This window comes from Pecten maximus, chromosome 15 (assembly GCF_902652985.1).
Source record: "Pecten maximus chromosome 15, xPecMax1.1, whole genome shotgun sequence".
Classification (NCBI taxonomy): domain Eukaryota; kingdom Metazoa; phylum Mollusca; class Bivalvia; order Pectinida; family Pectinidae; genus Pecten; species Pecten maximus.
In genome coordinates this window covers 32071382-32095552 of record NC_047029.1, presented here as the reverse complement: position 1 = coordinate 32095552, position 24171 = coordinate 32071382, and the positions used below count along the sequence as shown (strand labels likewise).

The window sequence follows — 24171 nt, the reverse complement described above, 5'->3', positions numbered from 1 at the left end:
CCTATTTCCTCTAGCAGAACGGACAATCTAGTATCTAGACACGTTTATTTATGATATAGAACCTCCAGTCCATTTCCCACCACACACACCATAAAGTATAGTGGAGCCATGCTGTATAAATCCTCATTTGGTACATGTATGTTCTTTGATAATTTGCTAAGGGATGAGAAAGAGCTCTTGCGAGAATGTAAATTATAAAATTACATATACGAAATGGGGATACCTAAGTTAATATATGAAAATAATGTATGTTTATTGCAAATAATTAGATTTAAAAACACCATTCGTATATTTCGTCTTATATTAATGTTATTTTATTTATAGTCTTAAGATCATAATTTGCATATTTTGTCTTACATTATTGCCATTTTTCTAGGGTTAAGAATGTCTGAGAAGTCTTTTTTTACATATACATTATCAGAAAAGTCAGTGAACGACGTAGCAGAAAATGCAAGGAAAATTGTATGTCAGGATACTCCAGTATGACATTATATTCTATGTTGAATTTTGATTTTTCTGTTTTTACCTGTTGCGGGACAAATCCATATAATATCCTCCATATGTGTTATCATATATATAGGTATGCTTACAGAACTGACAAAAATAGTATTTACTTTTAAATCATTGTAGCTAAATTCTTCAACTCAGAAAAGCAATTCGCATTACGCCTACCGCTTAATTTTTGATTGCAAAATACTCACCATTTGCACCATATTGTTTTGCAGATCTTTATATAAAAAGTTCTGCAATTAAACTTTTAAAAATATTTAACTGATCAATTTTTGAATGCAAAATACTCACCATTTGTCCCATATTATTTGCAGATCTTTATATAAAAAGTTCTGCAATTAAACTTTTAAAAAATTATAGCTGATCAAAAGAAAAGTTAATTTGTCTAATTGTTCACATTGTTGTACATTATTTTCACAGTATTTAACATTATAGAGTTGTTAAGCAAAAATTAGCTTGCTACAATTAAGAATGACCACACACTGATAAATTGAGTGATCAATCTGGAGTCAAAAAAGGCAAAATTTGGGCTTTTCATAAAGGGCTAGAAATACACATTTTCAAAATGGCTGCGATTTTTATTATTTGTATTTGCTATTAAGGTTGAGCATATGTTTTTGTAAATATTACAAAAGACTACACAAGATTAAACCGAGACTTGGACTTGATTGAAACCACAAAGGTGTATATCCTGAAAATAATCCCTTGCCTATTTTAGTTTACATTGTTGACATTAAATACCGAGTCTTTATATCATCCTTTGCGATTTTTTTAAAAAATTACTACCTTTTGATGTTTAATTTAAAGATAATCGGTTGCGTGTTTGTCATCAGTGCCATTTAATTGATTATCTTAAGTTGACCCTCCTCGTTGTCCTAACGCTTTATATGATTTGTTTCCATGTGATTGATCTTGCTTCCTCAGTATTTCAAGTACAAAGCCGTAATTTTAATAGCTGCTTTATAACATGTGTCTAATTTAGTTTACTATTAGTATAAATTGCGTACATACCAATGCTTATTCTGTCAAACTCCTAAGTCTGTGCAAAGTATATTGTCTCATTTCGGGCTGCACATTGCATAAAACACATACAATGATTACAGATGCCGTCTCAGGGGGAAACATTTTATGGATAAATCGGAATAGGGAAAATGGAAGCATGTTCGATATCCTGGGGATGTTGCAATTCCGACTGCAAACCCGGCAAAGAGCATGCTGTATTGATTAAATGATATTTGAATAATATATATATAGAACAGAAACAATCATATCCATAACAATATGTATGTCTTCGATTGAAGTAACAAACATATAATTGAGCGAAGAACCTGTACATGTATATAGGAATAGCATGGAAATTATTATATATGCATATAAAAGCTTTCAAAAACTAGATTGTCTGTATTACTCTTAGAAAAGTATAGTTACTTCTGGATGACTGCAGCCATCAATACGAACCTTTCAGCATGCTGTTCAGTGATAGAAAATGCCCATTTTATGACCCAATCATACTGTGTATAGTTGAGCGTTTTACGTCCTCACAGCAGTTACAGTAATATATAGTTACACGGATAAAACGTTAATTGTCGGCTAATTAGCAATACTATCGCATTGAAATGTTACTGTTATTATTCCCAGTCTGTTCCGTTGCGGTTTATTCAAATTATCGATGGCGTACGTTTAACTTGCTCATCTATGGCTTCTTTAAATGTTTATGAAGCTATTATCACAGGAGTTTGGAGTACATTTCAGGATAATAAACCCTAAAGGGGAAAAGTTGTATCCGAGGATTACCATTGAAATGAATGATCATATAGATTAACAGTTTACATAATGATCTAATAATAAGGCTATGACAACTATATTTCTATATCTCAAAGGATTTAATGAAAAGGAAACGCCAACTCTTCTATTATATACGTTTACGTTTGATGAAACTATTAATTTTTCTGATATCAATTTTGGATTTCGAAGAATTGCTTAACACACTTTTTTTTTAATGTAGAGCTAGTTTGCCAGTCGTCAGTATATTGTCACTAAACATGTCACACGCTACAATGTCCGTGCATAGACAGTTATGCTGACTTTATAGTGCTACCTCACTGAAGCTTACTGCCGAAGACACCCAACAAAAACACAGAACGAACTCGGCGTATGTACTAGTTGGGGATAGATAAACTTCAAAATATGTCAGTGGATTTGTTGCTGGAGATACATTTCAATTGTATCTTCCCATCTGAATTGACAAATGATGTATATTGATTAGACAAAATTGCAAACAGTTTATGAAATGAATAAAATCGTCAAATAAATGGCAAACAAGCCATACAACGTCTCTTTTTAAAGAAATGAATATTGTCTTATACAGTTTCAGAAATATATTGACGTTTGCAGTTATATACATCTGCGATAGCGTCGTAAATGTTGTTTTGTCAACAGTTTACAACGTTACGTATTGATTAAACATGAGTCTGGAAAATGTCCCTTCTATCTCTTCACTTTTTATACCGCAGGAAAAACAACGTTCTGAATCAATACGTGTACTACTGGTTCTGACTAATGTCTATCGTGTTTTAAACAACCTGCAAACACAACCGGTAATAAGTGAAATTGACTTTCAATACACATTAATGTGATCAACACTGACACGTCTTCAAATCACATTTAGACAATACTGAAAAGCAAACGAAACCGAAACTCACAATTGAAAAAAAGAAGAAAAAGAAAAAAGAAAATTAAAACAAGAGGTAAATCCGAAAAAAAAGTTTTTTGTTTTGTTGATATTTTTATTTTAGATGATTATTTGTTTGCATGTACACGTATATAAACATCATCGCAATAGCTATGATGTCCGTGCAGGAACTTTATTTGTGTTCTCTTTTTTTGTCCAAACCAAGCATTGATACATATTGACATAATACTTAGATTATACATCACGGAAATCGTAACTATTCAGCACAGACTCTATTATACTGTACTAATCTGTAGAATTCATTACATGTTGAATAATAGTTACGAAGCAGGGAGTCTATGATACTGTTACACAAAAATAAATAGACATAATAGTTTAGTTATGACCATTGCATTGATTAATAGATATAATACTGATTCATGACGTCTAGAGATAATGCTAGTATTACGGTGTTAATTTCCGGATTATACTGAATCCATGTCCTTTATTAAACGTTGACCACATGTTCCGGTTTAGTCTATACAAGCAATCAACTTGTGGTTTCAGTTTTGACTTGTCAGTTATGTCAGAGCCAAAAGTTTGAAAAGTGAAGAGATAGATCGAGTGGGCAAAATATAATTGCAAGGAAACAGCATTCGGAAATAAAACATACGTATAGTGGAACGATAACTTGAAAGATAAAACTTTAATGCATTGATTCGAATACGAATTTATTTGAGACTGCACAATACTAGAAAAAAGTCAGTAAAGGATATGCAACAAATTATACATCATTAAGCGAAAATTTAAAGGTAAAAAATAATAAAGAAAACAACAAACGTAGCACGTGTTCATATAGTGAAACACTTAAATCACACTTTATGATATGTGATTCAAACAATATGTCTGCATTTACAATAATGGATGTTAACAACAATATTTTTCTTGATTTTTTCTCACTAGCGTCATTTAAGCAGTGTGTGTTGCCCATTCTGATATAAATTGTCAGATTAAAAGGATAGTCAAGATGACACACAAGTTGCATTTAGCTATGAATTTAGTAAGAGATGATAGAATAATGGCCAAACATACAGTCAATTATTGTCATTGATTTTTAAGATTGGCACTCCTCGTAAAAGGTTGTTAGTTCTGGAAATTCCCCAAAATATAAAAACCACAAAGATAAAGTGAAACACGTGCTTACACACAGGTGAGCAATCTGTCTTTACTTATTCTCTGTGTGTATAAACATGACTGATGTCACATGTTTTCTGAGTCTAAGCTATAAAGGCTTTTAATAAATACGTAAGCCGATTTTCCACATGTTTTTGATCAAAGTATAACGAACGAAATGTATTATGTTTGATACATACGACACGTCAAAATGTTAATGTGTAGACTGTAACAGCCTGATCTATATACCACTGTCATCTGGGGAATCTACATTTATTACAGGCAAAATGTGTTAGTAAAAGTACTGGTCAAAGTAAGTGTAACCTGTACATCTCCGCCCGTAGACATGTAAAATAATATTGGCTCTCTCCCGGACCCGCGATAAAGTCAGTGTCTATAAAATCTGTGTTTGTTTCTCCCCGTGTGGCGTGCAGTTCATGACTAGTTTGCCTATTGACAGTATAATGTGGTCGTGTGTGCATCATGCTATTATACACTATAAATAGGTAACTCATTGTCACAAGATTCGTAGACGCCTTCAACTAAACTAAGTAAGTTAATAATTGTCATAGAGATTATGTCTACTATCAACTTCTGATTACATATCTCGACAACGATATGTAGCTAGCTATATATACAAGACAATAATTCTATCAATAAAAATCAACTTTTTTATTTCAATTATTTTTAGATACCACAGGTAAATTAGATAATTGTAAGCATAAAAACCAACATGACATCTCCACCACACCATATTTATACTTTTCAGTCCAAGAGATTGAACCTAACCTGTTGTTACGTTTTGATCAGTTTGAATACAGATACAGTTCAAACTATACACATGTGCTCAACAACCTTTTTATATCCAGTATCGCAAACTATGAAATTATTGAATAATTGATCCTTTGCACCTCTCCATCCAGATTTCGACATTTATTTCTACCTATTGTTTGTGTTGTTGGTTTTTTAATTCTTTTTTAGCTCCTACGTTTCAACATTTGAGACCCTAAGCATCACTGATGGGTCCTAGACGGACCAAACAACTGTATGTTGCAGATTAACTCAGTTTGGTTCGACTGTATCTAACACACGCGTTGTTTTGATATGTGTCAATACCCCTTGTGTCTTTTGTACAATCCCTCTTATCAGTAATATACAAACTGTTTTGAATGTCCAGCTACAATTTCAAAGCTTAGAATCAATGCCCCCCCCCTCCCCCAACATCAATTGTCACTTCTGAAATCTAGTCTCCGTTACATTTGCCGAGTCAGTTCTGTACTCCATCATACATTTTACGCCGAAGTGGCGACGGAGTAATCTAGGTCACTTGAGACAGTCAGATCTTGTGCTGAGCTCTTTCGCTCAACTAGATAATCGGATCGACCAGTCGTCTGATATTACATCAGTTGTACTGGTAAATTTTCTCCTGTATCCCAAGGTTCGCCTTATTAACAGTAGAATGACGATAACAGAACAAATTCAACACATCCTATAATCTTTTGAATAAATTCATTGCTTAGAAATGTTAGTTTGGTATTTATTTACGTCAACAAGATACGGCATTCAAGGACGGGTCTTATCAAGACCGCTTAAATATGTTATTTCACTTAAATTTCACGTAACATAATTGATAGATAACAACCTAAAAGCCAATAACTGCTATATAGGACCCTACAGAGATGCAAAAACACATCTAGAAAAGATATCAGCTTCTCATAACAAATAAATTATATTCTTGATAATAATTATCACAATTCTAGAGGCTTATTTCAATATGGTCGAAACATATTTTTTTTCCAAACAGTATTTTAATATAGTAATATTTTTATCTAATATACTGAAGATCAATGCAATCTATCATAAAGTGCTCAACAGTGAACAGTTTACCCGACATACAATCACGTTGATATTTAAAAGGAATTATTATATCAGAAGTGTTTTACTTATGTAAGGCAGGATAACGCAATCATTTCTGTCCTTAAGTTCCAATTACCAGGACATCTTTCAGAAACAACACTCGTTTAGAAATCGGACTCTTGATTAAATTTAACCTATTATCCGTATAAATACATTTGTATTCTAAAAGTCTAGAACTATACCAGATAGCACGAAAGAAGTCTTCGCCATGACATCTGCTTTTTGTTACCGAAATGCCAATGTTCTTATATACATAAACAATTGTAATTGTGATATAGGAATATGTTTGTTTTATGATAGCATCACTCTGTTCAACAGATAACGAATCTGAAACAAGAGTATTAAGTACAAGTTGTGGCTGTGAATTATGTCGTAGGTACATGTGCGCGACATCATTTCCGGTCCATAATACAGACAATCACACTGGCAATCTACGTTTCCTTGTGTACCCATTTCAGTGTTCAGATGGGAGATGCAAGTATCATTTAAGTTTAACGACTTTGATTTTTCTAGGTCAGGACATATAACCTATAGCATCAAAGGGCGAGCGCTCAGCTCAAAGCCAGAGAGTATGGAAAAGTCAAGGGATACGTTGAAAAGAAAAAAAAATGTTTAAACTGAAGAGAAAAGGTAAGCTCTGCAATGAAGCCATTTCTAATCAGTCGAGGGATTGGGGATAAGGTTATAATTTACATACTCAAGGATGAAATCTCGATTTTTTTTAAAAAATCCAATCTTTTATAATCGGCAACTTATGTGGCGTCAGTGAAATTCTAGTAGCGTGTGTTGGCGTGGCTTTCCATTTTAATTCTGATCAGTCTCGTAATTCCATTCTATCGCACTTCATTTGGTTTAAAACTTTCAAATTGAACACAATCTTTGACTCATTATAGTCTCTTTTCGCCAATTTTGCAACGCTCAAATAAGTAGACATTACATAAGATGAACAATGACAATAATTCTCGTTCATGTGAAATTGCTACACTCCTTCAATTATATATTGTAATTATTGATGACAGTTGCATTTGTCTGTTTGCTGTAGACGCTACATTCCGTTCTTTGAAATACAATTTGCATTACATTAGCTACTTTGTGAGAGAAAAAAAGAGGAAACGTGTCAAAAGATGGCATATTTTGCCGATGCTGTAAAAAATACGCTTTTATTTGCTTGAAGTCTAAAATCCTCTCAGCAACTTACACGTTAACGTTTGGAGATGTTAAAATGCAAATGGATTGTGGTGACTTGCACGAATGCGGGGGTTAGAATATAGTAAAATCACAGAATGTTATAGTAGACATGGAAGGCAAGGTTAGATAAAGGATACCGAAAGAGACCGCTGTGAATCATGGTGATAGGGAAAACAACATAGTAAAACGTCGACTTTGCAGGGTCCTCTTACCCCCCCCCCCCCCCCCCCCACACACTCTACCTTTTTGCTATCAACATCCAATATAAACTATGTTTCTCGAGCAACCCCTTAATAGAAGTTCTTGGCCTATTAATAGACTTTTTTCACATAAACGACCCCTTCCCCTCAACTACACCTGTTGCAATCAACATATTCAAGTTTTACTTTGTTTTCCGAACATCCCCTTAAAAGAAGCTAACGTATCGTCCTATTCAACAGGAAGAGGGACTTGTGAGATATTCTCTCCAAGATCCAGCACGAAATATGCTGAGAAATATGAGAAAAAAAATCGGGCAAAAAATCGTTTAACATTGTCACACGTTTTAAGTTATTACATGTAATGATGACGCACTGAAAGTTGATATTAGGTTATCATTAAGGCTGGTTTCATGCTGAAGACAAACATTAACACAGAATGATTCTAACCCGTTAATTTGCTCAGATAATTTCAGATGATTTTAAGAAAAAAATAATAATTTCTCAACTCTTTTCATCAGTTCTGTTGAGCAGTTATTCAGGATTGGTGATGTGAGGTAGTTGACAACACTTTATTCTCTCGAGCATCGGCACACGGCTTGAGACGCTATAAGGTTCACGATTGATTTCTCCTACCACAGAGAACGCCATTCAGTGTGGAGATTGCTGAAGCTGAAACTATGGGTCACTACAGGAAAACGACATTATCACATCGAAAACACTGCCTGTTATTGTAAAGATTATATTTTTCGTGAAATTGTCTGATTATAGTGGATACGCTATAACAGTGTTAAACCTTAGTGCCAGTTGCGTCTTACCGGGTAACCATTAGTGGCGAATGAACGAAATCATCCAGGCAACACTATCAGGCAAATATTACACGCGGAAAATACCACAGTACACCATGCTACGAGTTCAAGGAATATAAGAATCACAGAATAAATTTCTCAATTGCAAAATTTGTCAACAACAAGAAACATAACACGTCAATTTTGAAAAAAAACAGCATCATATTTCGGAATAAATTGTATAATGTGGATTTCTGAGGCATAGACAAGATGATTATCATTTTTTGTATTGAATCATGAGTCCTCAACAGTTGGTGACCCCAACATTCATGGACATTTTCCTCATCAGGCTTTGTCTGATGCGAATCATATGTAGAACATGACATAAGGGTATAAAAATGTCTAATGGGAATATTGGAGCTTGTTACGATAAACAACCTCGGTTAGTCATTTGATACCACTTAATGCTGATCAATATCGCTTCCGGTGTGACAATATCGCTAATCAAGATCCATTAGGACAGTGTATACTCGAGTCAACCAGTCAAAAATATTCTAATATCCTCATATGCTAAATTCTCTATAACGATCAGCCCGGTACTTGTTTATTAAGGTAAGTGAGAGCTATTACGTATATGTATACATTTATCCATTCCAGGTCGACGAGGTTGGGAATCCCTACGAACATCTTCACTGTTTCTGTCTCTTGTGTAGGGAAACCTTTGTTTGATGTCTAGACTTTCTGGAACACTGAAGTTGTAATGAATGAACAGTAAAAGAACAAACTAAATTCATGAGATTTATAAGATTGTAGTTCTGTTGAATTAGCAATATCCTTTTGTTTAGTTATAAGTGAAACGTCCTTACGAGAGGGTTACATGAGTTGTTGTCTAGAGCGACACCACCAGACAACAGTAAAACACTAGAAAACACAACCATTCCATTCAAACAGTTGTTCGATCAATATTTTCTGTATCTATGAAGAGACTTAAATTCGTAATAAGAAAAAAAATCTATAATCGACTTTAGAGAATGACGCAGTTGACAAAGCGCGCCTTATGAAATAAATACGGACGTTTCTGTTGAACTCATGAACAAAGGAGCTGTCATCGACATGACGTCACAACAGGGATGAACCTAGGTTAGTTCGCAGATGTTTACGACAAGCTTTGGCGACAATAAGATTCATGCTGCCCCATTTCCGATTGACCATTCTCTCTAATTATTATACTAAGGCTCTGCGACCAACAACTACAGTGATTTCACAGAGACAGTCATGTTTCAGGCAAAACATAACAGCGTTCAACGTCGTTATGTTATGTGGTCTGAGGTATACGAAAACAGCCGCGTAAGTTAATCTAGACAAGAGCCACAGCTCCTAGTATTGACATTTAGTCGAGTGTTCGTCCCTGTGTGGAAGGTTATGGGTTTTTAACGATGGTTGTGACAAAATAAAGACGACAAGACTGAAGCTTGCTGTTCCCTACGAACAATTGGGTTCCCGACGCTTTGTCAAGGTGTGACATTAAAAGTGTCCGCCAGTTGCATCATTTGTTTACACTATCCTTTAATTCATATTTATGTGTTGAAAGGACATTAGAAAATATGAAACTAAAACTACGGGGTTTTAATATCTACCAGTTGTGACATATCACGGAAATTATCTAAAGTACAACGCGAAATATTAAACGTGTACGAATATATCAGCCGTTAATATATCCAGCGCATCACGACGGTACGCATGCAGGGATTAAGGAGATGCTCAATGACATTTTAGTGCAAGCTACCAATAACCAGAGAGATGTAACTACCTTAGAAAATCATAGTTAAGGGGAGATAACTAATCAGCTTCCCCCCTTGTGGCTAGCATTGAAACCGAGAGCTAGATTCCACCAAGTGAGACATTTTGAAAGAAAACAATAAATCAAGAAAGATGTAACAAAATAGATCGTCTACGTTGAAATAGATGCGGAAGCTGTATATCCAGCAAACATTTCTCAGAAATATAGTGTTACGACTTATAGCTTGAAACAGCAACAAAAAATAAATAATACGATACTGTGATTCATGTAAACAAAACATGCAAATCACACTTAACTCTCGTTTTGATGAGAAATAATAGAAAATGGAGTTGATTTTTTTTATCCCATTAAAGTATCTTCTTTAGTCAGATTTTCGACGGGAAAGAATCGAATAGGTAAGAGCTGACGACGTAGATATGAACCCTTTTAATCATTCACTGTATACATTTTGTAGACCATCGTTAAAGTTATATATGCGTGCTGCGACACGTCCATCAGCAAATTGACGCATTCATTAGAGCCTTTTCTCCAATTGCAACAAACAACTTGACATGTCCTTCATGGTGACCACTTTACTCAGTTTTCAAATTCAGTGGATATGCGTCTGCAATGTAACGTCAGCAACGCCTGGTGTCCTTTATATAAAAAAGAATTGTTCGCTGCACTTTCAGAAATGAACATTGTAACAAATGAAAAGTTCTGAACTCACAATGAAATACTTTTTTTATGATAGCGTTTCGGGGGACTTAATTTCAAAGCCTCAGCTCCAAAAGAAGGCTCATGAAAAGTAACTAGCACTAGAGCAGGTGATTTTGGACGTTCCGCCATTTTTTTACAGTGAGGAGTGGATATGTAAATATAAGAAATGAAATGCATTACGTATCGGATTATTTGAAATATGAACTCCTTCTTTTTTACAGGAAAATGATACATGATCCGCTAGTGTGGTTCATATTATTGTCATTAAATGTAGAGGACTAAAACCCGAAATAAAATGTATTTCAACAATTAAATAATATTGAATGATAATTCTTGTAAGTGTTTTGATCATCTACTGATATAACTTAAGGATTTTGTGTTTATGTAAAGTATTGTCTCATGGCTATAGATAAAAGAACGCTACTTTAGACAACATGAAGAGAGTGTTGCAAAAATAATCACCTACTTATGTACCATTGGAAATATCAGAGAGAGATAAACGTTGTAATAGTTACTTAAATGAAATAACGATAGACATTTTACAAGGTGGTTCCAAGTTCTACTGATAATAAATTTCGCGGGTAATTTCGATAAAATATCATTTCGCAGGCCCGTTGGATGGTACGCTAACTCTCTCGGTCTTGTATGGACATTTCAAATGTCCTTTCAACGGTTTTGAACAAAATGTTATCTAAACAACACTGAATAATTGATAAGGAACTATTTTATAGCTAAATGTCATGTTCCAGACATATTGGCTGGCATCTCGTCAGGTCCATAGAAAATCCTCTTCATAGGAGCGAACAATCAATACCAGAAAAGAAAGTGTGATATTAAAAATCAAGTTCTTCAGAAAGATAGAAGAAAGGACTCTTATCAATCATGTAATGACGATCGCAGGTATAAGGTACATACATATTACGCTTATCCTCTTACTACCAGGTTGTGGTATATCTGTTCATTGCGCATGCGCAGAATATAGACACCTGATATAATCATATGAACTTTTCCTCTTCTAACAATATCACAATCAATACATACGTGGTAACTTTGGCGTCATCTAGCCTGGAAGCTGTTGTCTGTACATATGCTTATATTTACATTTAAGATACAATGCCATTACAGTATAACGGTGTTCGTATGTTATACGCATGAACGTAGTAGTTTCTAATGTACCTTAATCTCACTAAGGTACATCAAAGGAGTTTTAATACCTCTTTTCGTATAAAGTCTCCCGATATCGGAATAAAAATGGCATGTAATACAGCAAATATGGTGATAAAATCAATAGTATTCATATATAAGATATAGAAATAATCCACAACGATTCTAGAAATGTTGAACTTAGGCAAGCTGCTTAAAGCTCCAACATATCCTAATAAATCATTTTCAGCTATTTTTTCATACATGAAGGAAAACAGTAAAAAGATATTTTCCCCGCTAATTTTTATATTCCAAGTTATACCTTACCTTTATCTTTTCACAGATTTCATGAATACGAACATGTAAAGCCCAGGTGTGAACCGATGAAGAATTTAAGGAATGTGTTGGTTTTTTGTGGACAATTGATAATAACTGACGTGCATTAGATGGGTAGCTAGAAAGTGTCATGCATTAGTTTTTAATTAGTTTTAATTACATTGTAGATGTATTTAAATATATGCATTGTGTTTATCGTTTATGAACCCTAACTTGTAGTATATCCTAATGTCGCAACATTTATCTTACATGTGATCTTAGATCTCTAGACCTATCATTCTTCCTGTCATTCCTCTTTACTTTTCTTTCTTTATAATCATTTTAAGTATACTATGTCGTAATCACAATCTTTGTAATATATGTATTGGTGGAGAGGGCTTTATAACTTGTTTAAAACTTGAGCCCAATCCAATTTTGTCTAAACAATAAAATACGTTCAAATCAAATAACAGATTCTCCACTTATGTGAACTCGTGAACGCTAACAGAGAGATAAATCGAGAAACCAGCTTACAGATATATGAGCTCATCAAATAAACGATATTATCAACTCCACAAATTTTGTACCACGTATCCACATATTTTAGTAGGATGTTCGGAAGTTTACATGTAATTAAAAAAAAAGAATAACTTAGAATTATTCTTTTATTCAATTGGTTGTGATTTTTTGATAACATAAAGTTTATTTTATTCCAATATGTATATATGATTACATCAGTACAGACAAATTATACAGGAACACGATCAGGAAACACGTTTTAAAAAAAAGTATTAATCTTTTCAAATAGTAAATACTTAAACTTTAACACAATAGCAAATGTTATAGAACGCCTCGAAATGTGTTTAAACACAGTTTGAGAGGTTGTGTGGATTGTAAAAGGAATGCAAGTTAGGGATGAGTAGGGGTGTGGAAGAGTGAGAGGGAGGGGGTATGTGGGAAGGGTTGGGTTGGATGAATGTGAAAGACGTGGGATTGCCCTTGTCAGTATTTTTTATTGATTGCGAAATAATCTCAATTGACAAGCACTTTCTTCCAAATGATATTGTTTAAAGTCTGTTCATCTTATTCCTCTCTCTTTAGGTATTAAGTTGTGTGATTTATATATCATGGCTGAAGCGTTCGACTGGTTTGCTAAGGAGATATTAAAGAGGCGCGGTAATCAAGAGAACGCGTAAATAATCACTTTCTTCGATATTCCATATATAGCATTTTCCTGTATCGACCTTTTTAGAAAACACTATTGATTATTTATATGTTGATAGTATATAATGTGTCTAATTTGGACGATTACAGTTATTCGTCTTTTTTGAAATAAACATATCTCGCGGGACCATGATGAAAGGCGATTATAGACCTAATAGAAAATTACACGACATATTCCAATCACCTAAAATGCATTGTTAGCGTGTTGAAGGTATGTATACTGCATACCCACCATAACCATTACTTTTTAAATCGCACAGGTATCAATTAGGGGACGAAATATATTATATCACGTTACAAAATAAATAAACAAAATGGGGAAAAAATATGTCAGTAATATGTTAATTTGTGTTTATACAGTCTATCCCGAAAATATTATTGGCGCTCGTCTGATCACACAAATGATGTTTGTTTGTTTGTTAACTGTTAAGCGCCTACCAATAGCTATGATCACTGATGCATCAGTGTGGTGTGTGTTTTTGGAAGCTGCGATATATTCGTGTTTGTCTCCTTGTAATAGCTCGGAACTGATGCCGGCTTTATAGTGCTATACCACTGAAGCATACTGCCGAAAACACACAGCAGGATACCCCACCCGGTCACATTATACTGACAACGGATTGCAGCTGTTCCCCTCCCTTAATCATGAGCGTTAAGCAGTCATTTTTCTGTATAATCTAAACAGGTCAAACTTGTACAGGTTTAAACGTTTCACTATGACAAGTACCTTCTTCCAATGACCTTAGAGGTTTTTTGGACATAAGACAGCATTTCCCGTCATTGTACAGTTTCTTATAATGACCTTTATAAAAAATATGTTGAGGGTATCCTTTATCTTCCCGTCAAATATTAGTCATATGCAATTCACGAGTCTGTAAAATATCCAAATGTGTATATTTTAATATTCCGTATATTCTTTATTCTGTTATTTTACTAATCTTGTCAATCGGACATACCCTAGCGACTCTCCATCATCATCATCATCATCATCATCATCATCATCATCATAATCATCATCCGTTTACCGAGAACAAGTACCTGAACGTTACCAGCAGGGACAGCTCTATGCTGTATGATAAGTGTTATTATTTCAAATTTACAACATTCAATTTGCAATTTTAAGAAAATAACATCGCTGCATGCCCTACATGCGGTGCGTTCATGTCCCAGTTTATTCGATATCCAACGTATTGTTCCTGAAATCACGATTTCAATAAAACAAACGAAAAAACACCCAGAAAAACCTTGTTACCAAGGTATGCAGGTTGAGGATAAATGATAAAACACCATGATTGACATCGTGATCTCTTTGTGATATTCTATTTACTTGAGTCAAATAAAGGGATATTCGACGCAACTTTACCGTTTTAAGCGCTTTCTTTTTTGTAAAAATGTATCATAAACCCTGTTGTACGTATCAAAGTTAGTTCACACGTATCCAATGCGTTTTCAAGCTGTTGTATCCAACTTTGTAACACCGCAAAGAATTTATTGTAACCCCGTATAAAGGACGAAATTGGAGGTAGTATAATAATACATAAAATCAAATTGTCGTTAAATATGAAATGAACAATTAAGAATAGTTCTTCCATTATGTAGCATTCAGTCTTTTCCGAACGTAAAGCGGTTTGTTTTTGTCCGGATGGAGTGTTCTCAAAATAGACAAGGTCGTATGGTACGGGTACTATGTAGGCTGTTGTAGATATCAACAGAACAGATCCGCTAGTGACAGAATTAAATTTTAGGACAAATAGTTATATTCTTAGATTCATCGCAAGTGATTGCAATCGAATCCTCGAAACAAACGTCTACAACGTTCAAAAATAATATCTCTGTCATTTTCATGAATGTGACTTAAGTAAGTGATCGAAAACTGACGAATTTCTTTTGTTCCCTCAATATTTCCTTTATATTCAAATACTGGAAAAAATGATAAATGGAACAGCATGCAGGTTGCATGTCTCTATCGTCATTCTGTAAGCATAAATACTATAATTTTGACTTAGGTACGATCCACATACAATATCTGGTTAAACAGCATATCGACGATGTTAAATGTACAGTAAAACATGTCATGTTCAAAATACGATCGAGACAAAGTAAGGTTTGTGATTGAAATTACAGAAATCTATAACTGTAGATACAGCTTTTTAAAACATAAATTACTTTCATTATTTCATAATGAAAATTAAAAAAAGAGTTAAAGACTTACGTGGAAATATTCAAATAGTATAAGCCAATAAAGTTGTTTAGGTAAGTAGCTCTTCGTGGAACTGAAGGCTAATTCCAAATCATCTTCGTTTCAGTTTAATGCTCTGATCTCCTGAAATTATTGGTGGTCAGCAGTCCTTTGGCGTAAGGATCAGCGTCTGTCCAGCATCATCAACCACAATCAATACCTGTCCACAGCACGCACGCCTGTTCCAGCAAGCTTACGTCAACATATCAGATATATTGTCCAGTATCTCTCTGTACGAGGTCAATTATAACTCATTAACACGTGCTCTTTCCCCCTGACAAAAGAGGCATGAACAGCTGGTAAATAATATTCGGTTAAATGGTTCTTTGAAGTAAAGTCGAATGTTTAGATTCTGTCCACTCCTGATATCAAGATCCATTCACCATAATAATGAAGCAATTACCATTGTATATCCAGGCTTATATTGAATATCAAACGTAAGTCTGTGATTTTTTTTATGAATATACACTATTAATTTACAACCAAATGTTCAGGATGGCTATTTAGACAGAAATATGAAGACAAGAATTACACACTCCTCAGAAATTTGCAACACCAAGATATTCCTAGAATGTACCTGCGCTGGTCTCGTATCTGTAATAAATCAACAGCGTGACGAACTCGGTGTGAAACGTTTGTGCTACCATCCGGATGAAACACGAGAAAGCTGGTCATAGTGTTCGCTCTGTCGGATTCCTCTCTTAACAGATCGATAGTTGATGAAATGTGTATAACTAAAGCGAAGACAATTCTCTAAGGCTCCTGTATGATTGATCCCAGGAGGTGGGGAATCAACCGATTGGCACTTCCTGCATTCATATAATGCATTTTTGAATCAAATTTTATTTTATTTTTTAAATCTGTGAAGTGTCCTTAATGATACAAACGGATATTTCCTGCATATTTTGTAAAATCAAAGGAATATTTCACTATTCATAGATTTGATCTTTTCAATTTTTTCCACGGTATCCATTCGAAGACTTTAAACATTGTCCGCCCGCATTTCACCAACCCCCGTATTAGCCTGCGGTGGAACACGTTATTGGAAAAGGCACCAGCATTGTAAAGTTCATTTGCTCTTAGTGCAATGTACCAATAGAAAAAAATCCTGATTTAAATCATTGTATGGGTTTGCCGTAATGAGAGTCTTCCGTCCGGGAATGGCGTACAGCGATTAAACCGTACCAATGAATACTTGACAGTTTGTGATTATATAAACATACAACTGTTTAAAACTGCCAGGGCTTTGTGTTTAAGGGTTAGATTTGATTCACGTTCCATTAACATATGGAATCATTTAGCTCCAAACAACGCTATAATAAGACAAAAAGACATATATCAAACTAAACTGCAATTTAAAAACATATGAAACTAATCTAGAGACACCACATCATACGAGAGGCCAACTGGTCTTGACGGTCACCTGAGTTCTGAGCATTACAGTAAATTTGACCTTTTTCGGCCCAGCCACTCATTCAAGGCCATCAGGTGCTTATCATTAAAACACCACCCCATACCGACAACACGGACCAAATCAGAATGAATTTTTTCAATTTAGATTCAACAAATTAGAGTTTCAAATGTGATTTTCCTAAATAAACTATAAACTACAAACGCGAAAACGTCTTTTGAACTCAAGTGCGACAAAACGAGGGCAAGATATGACCAAGTGATCTAAGAAGGATCTTGTCGCTCACCAATGAATTACCTTTATCGGTCTTATAAAAGACTTTTTCTCAACCTTTCCCCTCTTCCCCTTAATGATGTGATAACAATGGAAACCTACATATAAAGTCCGAGAAAGATACAAAAGTGACTTTCTGAATGTATCAACAATAGATAACAAAATGGTCACCTATCGAGCATTTTGATTCCCAGCTCCGACTCAAATTTAAATGGGCACAACTACGGACTACTACGGACTAAATTCAGCCTGTATATGGAGACTGAGATTATTTTGTACTTCGACACTTAAACCGTCAACGTCCAAGATGGCCGCCAGTTGGGCACTTTCTTTTCCCCACTAGAATAAAAAGAATATATGGGCAGAACAAGGGACCATGGGAAACCTACATTTGAAGTTTGAGATATATCCCTCCAGTACTTCTCAAAAAATATCGATAACAAACGTTTACTGTCAAAAGCGAAGATAGCCGCCTCTCAGCCATTTTGCTCGTCTGATAACAAATGGACGATGGACGATGGTCGTAGGGCTAATAAAACATAGACTTCCATAGAGATTTTGAAAATCACAAAGATAATAAGACACGATGTTCCAGACTGGTAAGAATCTTCTGCTTCTTCCAGAATAATATAAAAGGGCAGTGTGCTCTATTTTACCGGAAACAATAACGTTATTAGCATTCATATTCGCCGATTACACACACAACTACAACGTAAATACTAAACTTACAACCTGTGAACAAGCCCCATTTCAGATAAATAGTTGTTAAATTCCAACAGCATACAGGTAAAGTGTTCTAGTGACTACTATACAAATACCCTTTCACTTTGTCTGTAGAAGGAAGGGAATTTCAAGCTGTAATTAGTCTCCTTCAACTGATACAGTTTTTGTAAGTTATCATTCATGCGGTGATCGCACCATGAATGTTTAACATGTGTCCTCTCCTATTGTCGGTCAAAATTAGTTCCCTGTTAAAATATTCAGTACTTACAGTATTGCAGTCTTGGCGTTATAAGCTTTGCGTTGACACCAAATAACAGTTTAAGCATTTAAGGGCGAATTTGTTCTCCTAAAACCAGTTTTAGTTTCGAACCGGTTCTGTAAACTTTCCATTTGTTGAGTAAACCAGTTTCAAACCACATTTAAACTGATTCTGATAAACATTAACTAGTTTATTAAACCATTCAAACTACCACCGGTTGTGGTTTGGAAGGTTTCGTTTCTGAAAACAAGATGGCGAATGTTGTCAACACACATGCAGAATGTGCTCTTGAAGTGCGCTACGTGCTCCAAACTTGCCAGCTGTGGCTTGTAGTGCCATTTGACTGGACAAATAAAATATAAATTATAAATATTAATATTTTTTTTCCCATTGGTATGACAGTTTTCCCTTGTGTTAGAAAGAAAGTCTGCTAGAACTGCATGCGTTTCCCTGTCATTGCATTGAATTGTGGAAGTATGTCTTCAACATAATTTGGGATTCGGGGGATTTTTGTGCGTTCAGGAGGTATTAACGTTTCAAATACTACTCTGAAGCTTTTTCTCCCAAAGACATCATATTGAAAACTAGAATTTCGCATTTGTTTCTCAAAGCAAACCAGTTTTAGTTTACAAACCGTTTTGAAAACCAGGTTTAAACCATTAACCCAAACCTAAACCAGTTTATTTGCAACAAATTTGCCCTAAGACGTGTTAAGATCTGCTTGGATTGGAACGATCACGTGCATTCTGTTATGAATACTAAGGAAGTAAACATTGCGGTACATGAGTACTCCGAAATAGGCGATATAATTATAAAAAGCTGAACAGATAAATACATATTTCTGAAACTTCTTTTTATTAAGTCTTCCATAAAGGTTTTGTTTATGATAAATAATAGTCGAAGAAAGAAACCACAAGCTATGCGGGAACCCATCTCTAAGTACAGGTCCAAGCTTGTAAGCTCCATGTGTAGTTATTTAGGATACAGACTGGCTTGCTAGACGATCGAATATTGTTTGGGCTGCAGAATACAAAATAGAACGCACCCCGTATCAGTATACGGTTTGTATAGTTATCTACATAGACATTACTCAGAATATATTGGCCTGCTATCACCTACGTAAAAGTCTGATGTTATTGCACCTAGCTGATACTATAGTATTGCGTAGCGCATTTTGTTGATTTACAAATTGTAAGATAATAATGACATATAAGTGGAGGTTGTGTAGGTATCTATTCCAAATAAATCTGACATAACTGTTATCGTGTTTGACCCCCGGCTGCTGCATGGCTAACGGAATTATTCTTTTATCATATTGTTTGATAAACATACAAAATCGTGTCGACAGCGGTGAATCAAGTAAAATCTTGTTAGATAAGATTGTATGTGTGTTGCGGGAGAGCATAAGACAACAAAACCACTCCGTGTAGCCGGCACCCACGCGCGATACAGCGTCGTGTGTCGAAGTGCAATCAGATCGAACATCTTGTGATTGGTTGATCAATATTACGGATATGTTTGCTATCTATGCATCCTACATCCTACATCCTAGCAACAGCAAGTGTCATATGAGGACGAGTGTCCTGGGAGATACCTAGAGCCAGGGTAAAATGAAGACGGTATCAAGAAAGATACAAACAGGAATTGCATTATAAGGACATGTGTCTTGGGGGACAACCAACTGTCAGGTGACATATGAGGACGGGTGTCTATGGGGATACCAACAGTCAGATGTCATATGAGGACGGACGTCTATGGGGATACCAACAGTGAGATGTCATATGAGGACGGGCGTCTATGGGGATACCAACAGTGAGATGTCATATGAGGACGGGTGTCCAGGGGGATACCAACAGTCAGATGTCATATGAGGACGGGCGTCTATGGGGATACCAACAGTGAGATGTCATATGAGGACGGGCGTCTATGGGGATACCAACAGTGAGATGTCATATGAGGACGGGTGTCCAGGGGGATACCAACAGTCAGATGTCATATGAGGACGGGCGTCTACGGGGATACCAACAGTGAGATTTCATATGAGGACGGGCGTCTATGGGGATACCAACAGTGAGATGTCATATGAGGACGGGTGTCTAGGGGGATACCAACAATGAGATGTCATATGAGGACGGGTGTCTAGGGGGATACCAACTGTCAGGTGCTATATGAGGACGGGTGTCTATGGGGATACCAACAATGATATGTCATATGAGGACGGTAGTCTAGGGGGATACCAACAGTGAGATGTCATATGAGGACGGGTGTCTAGGGGGATACCAACAGTGAGATGTCATATGAGGACGGGTGTCTAGGGGGATACCAACAGTGAGATGTCATATGAGGACGGGTGTCTAGGGGGATACCAACAGTGATATGTCATATGAGGACGGGTGTCTAGGGGGATACTAACAGTCAGATGTCATATGAGGACGGGCGTCTAGGGGGATACAAACAGTCAGATGTCATATGAGGATGGGTGTCTAGTGGGATACCAACAGTGAGATGTCATATGAGAACGGGTGTCTAGGGGGATACCAACAGTCAGATGTCATATGAGGACGGGTGTCTAGGGGATACCAACAGTCAGATGTCATATGAGGACGGGTGTCTAGGGGGATACCAACAGTCAGATGTTATATAAGGATGGGTGTCTAGGGGGATACCAACATTGAGATGTCATATGAGGACGGGTGTCTAGGGGGATACCAACAGTGAGATGTCATATGAGGACGGGTGTCTAGGGGGATACCAACAGTGAGATGTCATATGAGGACGGGTGTCTAGGGGGATACCAACAACGAGATGTCATATGAGGACAGCTGTCTAGGGGATACCAACAATGAGATGTCATATGAGGATGGGTGTCTAGGGGATACCAACAGTGAGATGTCATATGAGGACAGCTGTCTAGGGGATACCAACAATGAGATGTCATATGAGGATGGGTGTCTAGGGGATACCAACAGTGAGATGTCATATGAGGACGGGTGTCTAGGGGGATACCAACAGTGAGATGTCATATGAGGACGGGTGTCTAGGGGGATACCAACAATGAGATGTCATATGAGGACAGCTGTCTAGGGGATACCAACAGTCAGATGTTATATAAGGATGGGTGTCTAGGGGGATACCAACAGTGAGATGTCATATTAGGACGGGTGTCTAGGGGGATACCAACAGTTAGATGTCATATGAGGATGGGTGTCTAGGGGGATACAAACAGTCAGATGTCATATGAGGACGGGTGTCTAGGGGATACCAACTGTCAGATGTCATATGAGGACGGGTGTCTAGGGGGATACCAACTGTCAGATGTCATATGAGGACGGGTGTCTAGGGGGATACCAACAGTCAGATGATACATGAGGGTGGGTGTCTAGGGGACTACCAACAGTCAGATGTCATATGAGGACGGGCGTCTAGGGGGATACCAACACATGAGAACAAATCACTGAAAGAAAAGGTAGGAAATATGAGAAAGGATAAGATATCCCCGGGTCTTACAATGAGACACGGAAACTACGTACGTGGTAAAGGACTGATTCTATTAACAAGATGCACCAGGCATTGTTTTCTGCTCTCATTCACGGGTACGGTAATAGTTTTTCATTTCCGAGCGACAGAATAGGTATGGCATAATTACAGAAGACGATTAGAAACCAGAGAGGAAAGCGAAGCATGGAGAGGTGGAGAATACAGGAAAAACGTAAAATATTTAGATCCCAAGTGGTGCAGTTTTATATGCTTCCCAGGTAGACTCTAACCCCACCCACTCCCCCCATTCTGAAGGGGGCTATCGTAGCATTAATTCATGCAACGATCAATTACAAACATAAACAACTTCATTGTAGCTCTACCGCGTTTCCAGCACGAAATTACACAAAACCTTGTTGTATCCTGCAATTTCGTACTCAACCTCATATTAATATATACATAAAATATATTTTGACCAAAGGACAATGGGTGATATCTTGCTCGTTCTTACTTAATGGGAAAACCACTTTTGTAATGTAATGAATGAACACGAAGATTAGATGTTATATGTCGTTCTTTTGCTAAATGGTAGCAATGCAACTGAGATGAGGTAAATCAGCGCTGTCCCAAATTCTGTAAATGTGGGCGAAATGACATGTAATACACTCCTGCCTGTGCCTTCGTTAGTAAAGGATATAAGACGATACAGGAATCCCGTATCTAATGAGGGAAGACTAATCAGTTTCAGCGGTTTTTTTTTACAACGCCCTTAATAAATTGCACAGACTAGTCGCCATAAATGGGTCAGCTTGGCTAATTTGGGGGCCGCGTTTAATATTGCTATTTACGTTGGTTACACGAAACCAGCTCGTTAACTTCTACTTCTTCCCGAGCTTGATATACGTCCAATATCAGGACGGCAGCATACATATAGATTACATCTCGGTAACAGCACACCATCCGCCGCGGCTCGGAATAGTGCTAACTTCATTTAGTGCAAACTGTGCTTCCAGGATATGCGATCTTAAATATACATGTTTTTAAGAAGTTTTGAAATGCAATATATATTTTTTCATTGTCTAAGAACTTCCCTATATTACAAATTAAATAGAGTTTTCATTTCATATGAGACGTTATAAAGCGAGTCTAAGCAGCTTTTATTTGACAAACCTTGGTGAAAAACAAGTTGAAACTCGAGATCAGTTCCATTACGTCCAATGTGTAATGAAATCAAATCTAGGATACTTTTTATAACACATCTGAGAAAACTTACATTTTGACAGTCAAATATTGTGGAGTGGAGGAACTAAACGGAGTCAGTCAGTTTCTTGCGCTATGTACATTTAATTACGTTATAGGCCGATCATGTGCTGAAAGGTAATTTAATGTTGCGAGCCTTCTCTTTGGTCCCTGTGGAGTCAAATTTCTGAAGTGTGTTTCTATATAGTGGATACTGAAGAAACATAAATCTGTTTTCCCCGTTGCCATCCTTGATACCTTGAATCGTTTTTTTCTGAAGGTGTATCTTAACACCCATCCTTATACTGCCCTGGCTGTTTCGAGGCCGTTACACTTCGTTAATTAAATAATGATTGTTATATCAAATTTGCAGTTATGATATTTGTTCTAATAGTAACTCATTTGCATGTAGAAGAAGAAAGTTTAATTTGAATATTTGTTTCTTAATGCGGAAAAAAAATCTAACCATTGCTATCAATGTTGCTTGTTTATTTTGAACGAACATAACGCTACTATATCAAAAATTTAATTACCTGAGATACAACGTTTGGAAACTATATGATAACATTGTTAATTATGTTTCATCATTGATAGTGATCTCCGTTCAGTGAATTCACCGAAGGATAGGGACAGAACCTCTGAATGGTATCGTAAGCAGTATTATCACGTTATAGTTGAATGACATCAAGGAAAGCATATCGATCAGGTTCCCCATTACACAGTGGCTGACCATGTGATATGCTGTTGAACACTGATTAATATGGATTTCTCACGGAAGTGTTTTATTTTTGTCGGAATCCCTAATTATTGAGATTCAATGGATACAAAGAAGCCACCAAGTTAGTGTAGTCAGCCTTATCAGTTTATGTAATTTATAAAGCTAATTAAGTGACAAAGCAGTCACAGGGACCTCTCATAAATAGA

General features: G+C 36.2%; 1 protein-coding gene across 3 annotated transcripts in view; it reads right to left on the bottom strand.

The window, feature by feature from the left end:
* The window catches only part of LOC117343860 (PDF receptor-like), a 76338-nt gene extending 59839 nt beyond the window's left edge, over positions 1-16499 (bottom strand). For all 3 annotated transcript variants that reach the window (XM_033906404.1, XM_033906403.1, XM_033906405.1), the window contains exon 1: positions 15839-16499. The gene's annotated coding sequence lies outside the window, so the exon portion shown is untranslated. The remainder of the gene's footprint in view (positions 1-15838) is intronic.
* Positions 16500-24171: the final 7672 nt, after the last annotated feature.